Source organism: Phyllostomus hastatus, unplaced genomic scaffold (assembly GCF_019186645.2).
Source record: "Phyllostomus hastatus isolate PE091 unplaced genomic scaffold, TTU_PhHast_1.1 phas_scaffold_1066, whole genome shotgun sequence".
NCBI lineage: Eukaryota > Metazoa > Chordata > Mammalia > Chiroptera > Phyllostomidae > Phyllostomus > Phyllostomus hastatus.
The window spans coordinates 29,746,525-29,757,632 of record NW_025334004.1 but is presented as its reverse complement, the minus strand read 5'-3'; the positions used below and the strand labels follow the sequence as shown (position 1 = coordinate 29,757,632).

The 11,108-nt window shown below is 52.8% G+C and overlaps 1 non-coding gene across 1 annotated transcript; it reads left to right on the top strand.

Annotated features, from left to right (window-relative positions):
* Positions 1-715: 715 nt before the first annotated feature.
* On the top strand, positions 716-852 carry LOC123829185. The gene has a single exon (XR_006787571.1). It is a non-coding gene; the product is annotated as a small nucleolar RNA SNORA2/SNORA34 family (small nucleolar RNA).
* The last annotated feature ends 10,256 nt before the right edge of the window (positions 853-11,108 follow it).

Here is an 11,108-nt window from a genome sequence, read left to right as displayed (position 1 = left end):
CCCCACGGGCACGAGAGGGCCGCTAGGTCCTCCCTGAGCGTTAGCACATCGCCTGCAGGGAACTCGCTGGGCTCTGAGTGCGTCTGCAGCGGTCCCACGTGCTACCAGGCCTGTGCATCAGACTGACGTGCTCAGGGAGAGATGCTGGGGAAACCCCAGATCCCTCTCTCCCCGGAAACAGGAGTCCCCAAGAAGCCACAGTGACACCACCCCAAGCAGAGAGGTCATGAAGATTAAGGCACCATGGTCAGAGTGGCCAGATTCAGCAAGTAATGCGTGGAGCATACTTATATAGTATATATTTTAAAGTATTTGTTGTTGGTCTGAAATTCAAACATAACTGGGCATCCTATATATTATCTGGCAGCTCGATACAAATAGATCATTTTTAAAATACAGCATTCGCTTAGCATAATACTCCCTAAGTCCATCCATGTTCCGTCAATGGCAAGAGCTCACTCTTTTTTATAGCTGTGTCATGTTCCGGCGTGTGTAGGTGCCACACCTAGAACCGCTCACTCACCCGTGGACGCCTGGGTGGTCCCCACATCTTGGCTATGGAAGCGGCGCTGCAGCGAACTGTGTGGTTTCTCTTATACGTGGGACCTGAGAAAACCAAAATGAATGAACAACCAAACAAAATAGGAACAGGCTCATAGGTACAGGTAACTCATAGGTACAGGTAACAAATGGACGGTAGTCAGAAGGGAGGCGGGTGGCCCTGAGTCAAGGCCAGCAGTTGGCTGAAGCTGCTGGTTTCAAGCAGGAGCCTAAAGCAATGTCTTTCTATGGTCTGTTGGCCGTTTCAGAACTTAGGAAATGTAATGGTCAATTCATTAGAAAGAAACACCTGGAAAAAAAAAAAAAGAAGGGAGGCAGGTAGAGGAACAGGTGAGAAACGTGAAGGGGAGTTAGAGGTACGAACTTCCAGTTGTAAAGTAAGTCCTGGGGATGGAATGTACAGCACAGGGAAAAGAGTCAGTAATATACTCACTTCGTATGGTGACAGGTGGTTACTAGACTTCCGTGATAATCGCATCATAAGGCATGGTGAGGTCTGTCCGGAAAAATTCCAGCCATTGTTAATATAACAAAAACCGTTCGCGTGACAGCGATGTGACCTGGCAGCCAAGGAGAGGGGACTGGGATGCACATGCGTGAACAATGACGACTCCACTGTACTAGTCAGTGGGGTGGTAGACACTGTTGAGTGAGCATGTGTCCTGTGTGGCCGTCACATTCAACATGACTGAGTGAGCAGAGCAACGAATCTGCATCAAATTGTGTGTTAAGCTTGAGCACTCCTCTGCAGAAACTATTCAGATGTTTCAGAAGGCTGCAGCTGCGGGCAGCTGGGGATTGGCAGCCTCATCATGACAAAGCGCCTGTTCACGTATCACGTCTCGTGCAGAGATTTTGGCAAAACATCAAATCACCCAGGTGACTCAGCCCCTCTACAGCCCAGATTTGGCGCCCTGTGACTTCTGGCTTTTCCCAAAATTAAAATCACGTTTGAAAGGGAAGAGATTTCAGACTGTCAGTGAGATTCAAGAAAATACATGGGGCAGCTGATGGGGACTGGGAGAGCTGTGCGAGGTCTCAAGGCGCCTGCTTCGAAGGGGACTGAGATGTCATTGTCCTGTGTACCATGTTTCTTGTATCTTGTATCTTCTTCAATAAACGTCTCTATTTTTCATATTACATGACTGGATAACTTCTGGATAGACCTTGTATATAAATGTCAAATCACTATGTTGTACACCGAAACTAAACCAATATTGAATGTCAACTATATTTTAATAAATTTTTAAAAATAGGACATTCGACTATAAGTCTCAAATGGAAAACCACAGAGATAGACTCTCCAAATCACAAACACCACTCTGCAAACAAATTGCTTCTCCCATGGGCAACTCTCACATGGGATGTGCTTCGGGGTGATTCTTGGCAGGAATTTAATTATTTAAGCAAGGTTCAAGATTCTCCAAAGTGACAAGAAGAGTTCAGCTAATATAAAGCATAAAAACCTATTAAGAAAAATTTCAAGTTTCTCCCTCAATTCAATGAAAAATTATTGATAGAGCATCTACCGTGTAAAACAACCCCTCGGGTCTGTCTCGTCTCACCTCAGCTTCTTGAAGGACATGTCTACACTGACCCTCCACACCTCCCCACCTCCCGTTCGGTCCTCCAGACACCATGACCTGGGTCCTACTCTGTGCAGCTGGAGCCATTCTCGCCACAGCACACAACGACATGATACAGTGGCCACTCTTACTGGCAGAGTTATGTTTTGCAAAGTCACCGGACACTGAATTAGCAAACATTAACCACCACTCCTATGGGAAATGCAGGGTTGGTGCCTGCGAGCGTCTGGGCACATTTTCAAAGGTCAGTAAATACACAGCCTTGGTTTATGTGTGTTTCGGTTTCAATACGTGTGTGTGTGTACACACACACACATTGAAATATACATACATGTGTATATATGTGAAATGTATACAATGTATATTTGACATTGAGGGTTGCCCAACATGCTGTATTTCATATGTATACATACATACACACATATATGTGTATACACACACACACACAACACATGGCTTACTCATTAACGTTAACCCACGGCCAACAGCACTGTAAGGCAGGCCTGAAGGAAACTTACCCAATACAAGCGTCTCCACCATAAGGCACGGCACCCCTTCTTACGTTCGGGACGGCACTTCACACTGCACTTGGGGGCTTTTTGAAAATCACCACCAACACACACCAAACTGTGAAAAACGTGGCAGTCGACAGAGAGGAAAGGACACTTGTTACCAGGGCCCATGGACTCTGCCGACCTGGACACCGGCGCTGGGAGCAGCTCCAGGGGCCTCCCCAGCACCAGCTGCTGCCGTTTCAGAGCCCCCAGTCCAGCCCACAAGTCCCCGAGCCCAGGCCACCGGCCTGTGACTTCCCCGTCTTCACCTTCGGTCAGTCGGAGCAAAGGAAACGAATGAAGCTCAAGAAAAGCAATACGGGCAAGAGTATCAGTGACCCCTCCTTACGGAGATCTGCGCCCAGCTCTGTGGGAAGGGCCAGCCCCTGCTATTGTTTCACCTAACCCTCGCTCCAGCCTTGAAGTTGGTATGGGAAAATGAGAAGTTGCGTACTTTGCCCAAGGTCCTCTGCAATCGCTGAGTATCAGACCAGATTCTAAATCATGTTCGTCTGATTTCCAAGCCTCGCTCCAGATCAGAGCTTAGCAACTACAGCCTGTGAGCCAGACCCACGCCGATCATCTCTGTGTATCGTCTATGGCTGCTTTTGAGCTGCAAATAGTTGCAACAGGGAACCTGTGCGTGCAAAGCCTGACTTACCTACTGTCCAGCTCTTTACAGAAAAAGCCTGCTGATCCCTGCTCAAGGTTGCAGTGAGACACTGCTTCACCGTGACAAAAGCACAAGGAAATGACATTGAGGGTTGCCCAACACGCTGTAACTAATTCCCAGGTAGCTATCAGCCTTTCATTCACAAACGGGGAAACTGGGTACAATCATTTCAATACTTGCCCAAGGTCCCAACTCCTGGGGAGCAGTGCAGGGATTTGTGACCTCATAGGACTGGTTCCACTGCTCACCCTCAGGCCACCAGGACCTGGCGCCGAGGCCAGGGCACGTGTCTGGGGCCCTGCGACTGCCACTCTGCTCTGTCTTGGTGCACTGGCAACCCATCTGCAGCGCAGGGCAGAGAGACAAATCTCTGCCTTGTACATTAATTGTTCCTAAAAGAATGCCACAATTCACAAATGCTGATTTTGATTAAAATAATCAAGATGATTTCCTATTTCCAAAATACTGACAAAATAGCTTTTTTATCTGTGTAGACAAAAAACTAAGCGAGGATTATTTAAATCAAGATTATGTACAACACGCATCCTAATTACTACACGATTACCTAGCGAAAAAGTGGATATCGGTGAAGGTTGTTTTCTGCTGGCAGTCAAATCCAGATGAATAGCATTCTAGTCTGATCTGGATCACTGATAAAATGAAATTAATGTGACTGCGAGCCAGCTCTATTTATAAGCAGAGCCCAACTACAAAGAAAAAAGAAACATGTTAAGATGCAAAAATATGCCTCTGAACCCACGCCAAACACGGATTTTTAATTAAAGACCCAAGATTTTTTTTTTCCTACCAATTGTTCCTTTTGGGCATTAGTCAGACGTGTCAGGTCTCGCCTGGAAATTGGGTCTGGCGTTCAGAGGACAGCTGAAGGTCAGAAAGCAACGGGATAAATGTTCTCCAAGTTCAACCACAGGAGCCAGACCAGATGGGAGTTCAAACTCCCACCGTCAAAAGCCTCCCCTCCAAGCCCCGACAAAGAACCGCAAGAGGAAAAGAGAGCGAGCCTAAGGCTTCTGCCCCGAGGCAGTTGCCTGATTTCCAGTCCCGTTTTATTTCTCTAAGAGCAAACCACGGCCTGGAGCGAGCAGGGGTGGGCATGACTGCCCGGCCCAATGGTCCCCTGGCCCTGGAAGACTCACGCTTCGCAAGCCGCTGTGGGTGATCTCTACCTACATCTCGTAAGGATGTCGGCACAGACTTCTAGGCGCCAGGCTAATGGTGAACAAGCAGCTGGGACCGGTTGGCAGTGGGGCCATGCTCTGTGGTCACTCCTGAGGCGCCAGTCTGTTGCTCGGCACAGTGACACTCCTTGGTTGACGGTTTATGACCACAGAGGACCACGTGACACGAGAGAGCAGGACTCAGCACTGGATTAGTAGACAGCCAGACCTGCACCCTGGTCTCGGTTTCCACAACTGTAAAATGGGGACACCACTCTCACAGCAAGGGGACCTGGGTGACAGGGAATGACAAGGAGCAGGCTCTGGTCAACAATCATTCAACACCCAACACACTCTCAGAATGTCAGAACTGTGAGAGTCTTTTAAAGACCATCTGGCCAAACCTCCTCCTTTTCTACCCAGAAACTGGCGCAGGGACGTGCCCAAAGTCACCCTGAAGCCACCAGCGGAGTGGGAACCGACCCAGACTGCCCGGCTTGGGCCGCTGCCCTCGCCTCCTCCTCGGACCGACGCCCGTCGATTCCAGCTGTCACCTCGTTTCTAGACAGGCCTGCAGGGCTTCCTGATCCCTTACACTCATGTGTGCCCTGCAGGCCACGCGAGCCCCTGTCCCTCCCACCCCGTCTCAGTTTGACAAATCTTGATTGAGCGCCCTGGGGCCCTCATTCAGAAATGTAAAAGAATGAGCGCAAAACCAGAAGGGCATCGACCAAGGAAGCAAACAACTCCCAGCTGTGCGGGAGGGGATGCCCCACGAGCCCCACTTTTGGATGAAGTCAGATTTAGAGAGATTGCGTCCCTCGCTGACGCTCCCTACAGCTCGTGCCCGACGTCGGCCGTCGTTGGTCATTGCCGTCATGGCAGTTCCCATCACCCCGCCCCCTCGCCGCCCCACCACCACTTCCCACTGCTGCGTTCCCTGACTCACGGCAGCCAGATCAAGGCCACCCGAGTCAGAGAAACTACCCTGTCCACCCCGCCTGCAAGAGGCCTACTCCTTCCCCTCCGACCGGGAGCGGCTGTGCCCTCTGATCCCCACTGGGCCTGCGAGTCCCTACGCTTGGGTGTTTGCTGGGCTGGAGTCCCACGGCTCCTCTGGTGATTACATTATGTGACCTTTCACCCGGGGGCGAAATACCCAACCCACGAAGGCAGGAGGGTGGTTATCTCCACTTCCGGGCTTCCCAGACTTGCCAGCAACCATGGTGGGGTACACAAGAGGAAGCCCTTCTTGTTCCCAGCACCCCACGGACCTGTGACCCCCAGCTGTGAGGGTGCTTCATCTCCCACCCGTCCACCTGCACCCCCAGGACAGGCCTGCGGACCTTTCTTGAAGACCAGGCCGAGCTCCCGATGGTGTGAGGATGCCTGGCCAGCTTGCGGGCGCAGGACCTGGGGGTGGATTCGGGAGCAGCGCTGCCAGGGTGCTGGGAAAGGTGCCCCCCTGAAGAGCCATCAGCCAGCCTTAGGCCCCTTCCCAGCCCGACTCAAGCCTACTCTATTCTTCCTTGATGTTCTAGAATTTCTAGACTGGGCCCCGGAGGTAGCAAAGAAGCCTCTGTCTCCCCAGCTCTGCAGGCTGTGCCCATCCCCCTGGGGCGGGGCTTCCTCCGTGACGGGGAGAAAGCCAGGGCGGCCGGCTCACCGGGGTCCGACCTCACGGTCGGCACAGTCTTCTCTGCAAGGCAGTGCCGGGCCGCAGAGAGCCGCCGGCCGAGCCCCAGCCCCAGCTCAGGGCCCCGCCTCCCCACACCCCTTCCTAGCGTTTCTTGCCCGTGGGGAGCCAGCGCTGTTGTGCGCGAGGAGGGGTCGCACTCTCTGTGTGATCTTGGACAAACCAGGACCTCTGACGCTCAGTTTCTACGTCCATGAGATGGAGACAACAGTCCCATGCCACACACAGCCTGGGCTGTGAAGGGGGTTACGTGCAGTGCAGCACGTAAAAGAAGACGATAGTAGTGGTGGTGGTGGTGGTGGTGACAATGACACGCTCACGCTTTTGATCCCTGTGCAGTTACGGTCGTGTCCAAGCTGACATAAGGCTTAGAAGGGGACTAGACTGTCACAAGACTAATCCCCTCGGCCTACGAATGGACTCTGTGCTCCCGGGATGGGGGTCCTTGGAAAGCAAAGAAGGGCATTCTTAAAATAGGAGCCATGAGGACTGGAGTCGTTTCATTCAAACTGGAGCAGAAACGAAACCTTCACTGGGGGCCCCCAGCTGATGCAGCAGGCAAGGCCTCGGCTGTGGCTGCGTGTCTCTCCCGGACACAGGGCTGGGCCAGGGGCCAGTGCCTGCTGCGCACGTGGAAGCTGCCTGTCCTGGGGGCACAGCGACCCTCTGGGCGATGCCTGAGAGCCAAGGTCGGCCCTAGGGCAGAGGGGACACCTCAGGGGTTATGAGGACACCAGGAGCGCTGCCCCTGGAGGCTTGCCATGCTACTGGACACCGCTGGGCGACTCTCAGTGCCTGCTCTGGGTGGGCACTCACGCAAGGTTCGGCCTTGGAGTCTGTACTTTCCTGGGTCTCCTGAACATTGTCTGGGCTGAGGCCTCGGCCATGTCTGCTGGGCTACGGGGGGCCCAGTGTGGAGCCCAGCAATCTGCATTTTATAAGAGCTTCCCCCACCACACGCGCTCACACACACTCACTAAAGACGGGGAAACACCGTTCCAGTCTGTGAGCCGAAGCCTCAATGGCTGCCTCATCCCCCGGACTCTGGGCGTCCGGATCCCCTCGGCTCCCTCATTACTCCGCCATGTCCCTGACCTCCGGGTGTTTCCACGTGCCAGCTCCCTGCTGCCAGAAACATCCGCTGCTCCCCCCACCAGGACGCCTTCCTTGACACCCATCCCCACCCCCCTCCAGGCCCATTTACGGCCCTTTCCAATCACCTGAGACAGTGACTATCTGTTGGCTTGTAGGCCCCCCTTCCAGAGTGGGGGCGCTGTGAGGGGTAAAGGCACCATCCTAGGTCCAGATGCCTGCCACTGCTCCTGGCTGGTGCTGAGTGAGCCATGTGGACCCAGTGCAGGAGGAAACCAACTTAGGGTCCCCCCACCCCACCGACCCACACAGACCTGGGAGCCCTCAGGTGCTCCCCACTGCTCACAGAACATTCGGGGACTCGCTGTCGCCTGCTGACCTGAGTGAGTGGTCCTGGCTGAAACGACACAGCCCCTCTCTCCGCCCTAGTCCTCTAAGAGTAGCACAGAAGGCCAGCAGCCCTCCTGAGGTTCCCTCCCGAACCTCGGCTGACCGAAGGTCACAGGAGACTTGAGGTATTTTGCAGGTGATGCCGACATTCAACATGCAAGTTCTGACAATGTCCTTTTTTCCATAAACCACGCAGCCTAAGCAGCTCTACCTCCTAGGGCCACAGGTCCTTCCCAGGGACAGAGGCTAGCTGTCGCCACCCAAGGAAGTGGGTGCTGCTGGCATTCCTCTCAGCACGCCCCTTTGTCCAAAACCGAAGCACCGGTGGGCGAGGCGGGCCCCTTCCAACCTGGCCACTGGGAGCAGGCCCCGGGCAAGGCGTTCCGGCTCTGCTCCTTCTAGGTTGTGGGGGGACGGAAGGCCTGCTCTCCAGCCTCCGGAGCAGGAGGTTTTCATTTTCCGAGCACGGCTTTAAAACACAGAGTAAATTTCCTTCCTTCGGTGCTTAGAAGAGGCAAAGGAGGGAAAAAACTTCTTCCTTTTGACAATCTCATCCCTTTGGCTGGAAATCCTGTTTGTACACTTCTGGCCAGTGGGTCTGGGATGAGGCTCTTTCCATGAGCCTCAAGAAAAATCTGCTTTATTGTCCTATGAATAAAAAGACATGGAGAACATGGATAGAAATATACATGTATGTATGTTTTTATACATATAATTCAGTTCTCAATCAGATGTCTTGCTTTGGTGTACACACACACACATACACACACTAACCAGACGAGAGGAATGCAGATACTTAAATGACAAATGAGTACGCAATCTTCTTCCAGTGCAAAACCCAAGGACTGGGGTCACCTCTGTGGGTTCACAGCGGGGAGAGTTTGTGGTTGCTTTGGGTTTTAGGGTTTCACTTTGCTTTGCTTGCTTGCTTTCTCACGCAGGGTCTCCGTTGGTTTGGTTCCTTGGGTCTTGCTTTGCATTCTGCCCGATCACGCCTGTGCAACAAAGAGTCACTCTGTCATCTCCTGTCCATGTGACTAGCGGCCAGCGGCGGCTTCTGCATCTGTGGTTGGGAGATGGAACCGAAATGCAGCATTTGGAAACCCGAATGAGTTAGGGAGAAAAAAAGAAAAAAAAAGGCCGTCCCCACTTTTGAGCAACCTGCGTTAGCCCAAAGTTTTCCACAAGACCCGACTGATGGGGAACCGGAGTGCACACGCCCACACCTACGAGCCGCCGGACAGGGAGACACTGCACCCGGCTTCAACCAACCTGCCTCTCACAACGGCCGTTCACCAACAACTTTAAGAACAAAACTTAACTTTTCTAAACAAAAATAACTTCATCATTTTGTGTGGCATTAACACCCCGCCACTGCGATATGTTATCTGTATTTTTCTTGTTGACATCCAACCAATTCAGAGCTAAAAATCCATCCTCCGGTTTTCCTGTGGGTCGTAAATCATAAACAGGTTATATTTTATGGAAGCTGAAGCAGAGAAGTAAACAGCATATTTATATCCAAAGAGTTTCATCCATTAAGCAGCAGTGACAGGGCCCCGTGGGCCAGAATCTAGTTTTCTTACTTAAAAAGCTTAGTCCTTTTGTAGACTCCTGCAGGGACCTATAACAGTTGGAATTGGGTTTTTTATGCCTTTGAGGCCTCCGAATGAATGTTACACTTTTCCATTATTTTCTTTTTTTCTTTGGAGGAAACTAGGCTACCTGCTTATTGCCTAAAACCTACACCCCATGATTGTGCCGTCGTAAAATCTGTCTTCTGCCCTTTCCTCCCGCACCTCACACACGTCCTGAAACTTCACGAAGACTGCGTGCCCGCCAAGGTCACGCTGCCTTTATGGAGGTCGGGGAGGGCTTCCCGGGATGAGCTGGGCTGACAGATGTCGCGCCGAACACAACGTCAGCCCGGGGTGGGGGGGAGGGGGGGTGCCCGGCAGCTGTGACCTCTCTACCTTGCAAAAAAATAAAAATTAAAAAAGCTTCAATCTTAACGCCTAGCTTGTTCTGGCTTGAGAATGCCTGGAAGTCCCCTGACTATCTCGCCCAAGGCGACACAGCTGAAATAATAAAGCCCGAATCTGGGCCCGTGGGTCTCATCACCGCCCACTATTAGAATATTCGTGCGCCCGCCGCTCGGGCTGCGGAAGCCGGCGCGCCTGCCCTGCCCTGCCCTGCCCTGCCCTGCCCTGCCCTGCCCTGCCCTGCCCTGCCCTGCCCCGCCGCCGCGCGGCGTCCTCTGCTGCGGCCGTGAATCCAGATCTCCGTCCGTGCACATGCGGGCACAGACTCCACGCCACCGTCCCACCGGGCTGCAGAGCACAGATTCCGAGGCGGCGGAATGATCACCCCGAAACGGGCCGCATAATCACTAACAATTACGCAAATGAAGTATCCGAGTCTCCGGCCTCTTCCTCCCCCACTTGGAACGCGTATTTGTGCTTTTGATGTCCCGTGTGAATACGCGCGCTCCATCTGACTGCCGGCGGGCCACACAGTGTGTCCGAGCGGGAACGCAGAGCTCCATTTGCTGGGACCACCATCTGAGGGGTCTGCACAATTTACCCAGCGCTGCAGATGAAAGACAGGGAGGGGGAAGACATGTTCAAACTGACCACTTCTAAAATGGGGAAAATAGGGCGGTAAAGGGGTATTGTAATATACTTTAATCTTCCCTAATGTAGAAAAATATGAACTGCCATTAAATCTCCCTTTGAAACGGACGTGGCCGCGTGGCTGAGCACCCCAAGCGAGTTAATGAATCTATTGTCAAGGCAAATAAACAGGGAAGAAGCAGGGAAGGGGCGATTTCTGCCTTCTACGGCTAATTCAGAAGATGAAAGGCAGAAAAATTAAAGTTAAATCCACATAAACATGGGCGCGCAGGCGGCCCGGTCGCGGGTGTGAAAAAGGGAAGTCGGCGGCGTCTCCCTTTGCTGGGTGTCGGGGACGAGCGGGCACTTTCGGCTCAAGAGCCGAGGAGGGAAAGATGAAAGCGCTTCGAGGGGCCCGAATAATTAACATTTTAAAAGGTTTTCTTAATAAAAGTGATCAGACAATGAGAGCGATTTAATTTTATTTGAAAAATTAAACGGACGGCCAGCGTTCGTGTGTGCGGAAGAAGCGGCGCTTGCAGAATTCGGAGGACGCCTGCGGCCGGATCTCCGCTTTAGTCGCCCTGGACGGAGCCGGGACACAAAAAGAGCGCCGGCTGCCGGCTGCAGTGGGGGCTCGCGGGGCGGTGATTTGGGCAGATTAGCAGGCCTGCACAAAGGGCCCCGGGGGACCTATTTAACCGTCCCTCCTTTGTTGCAGCCGGAACGTTACTAATGGAACTCGAGCCATGTGAGCAGGGGTCTG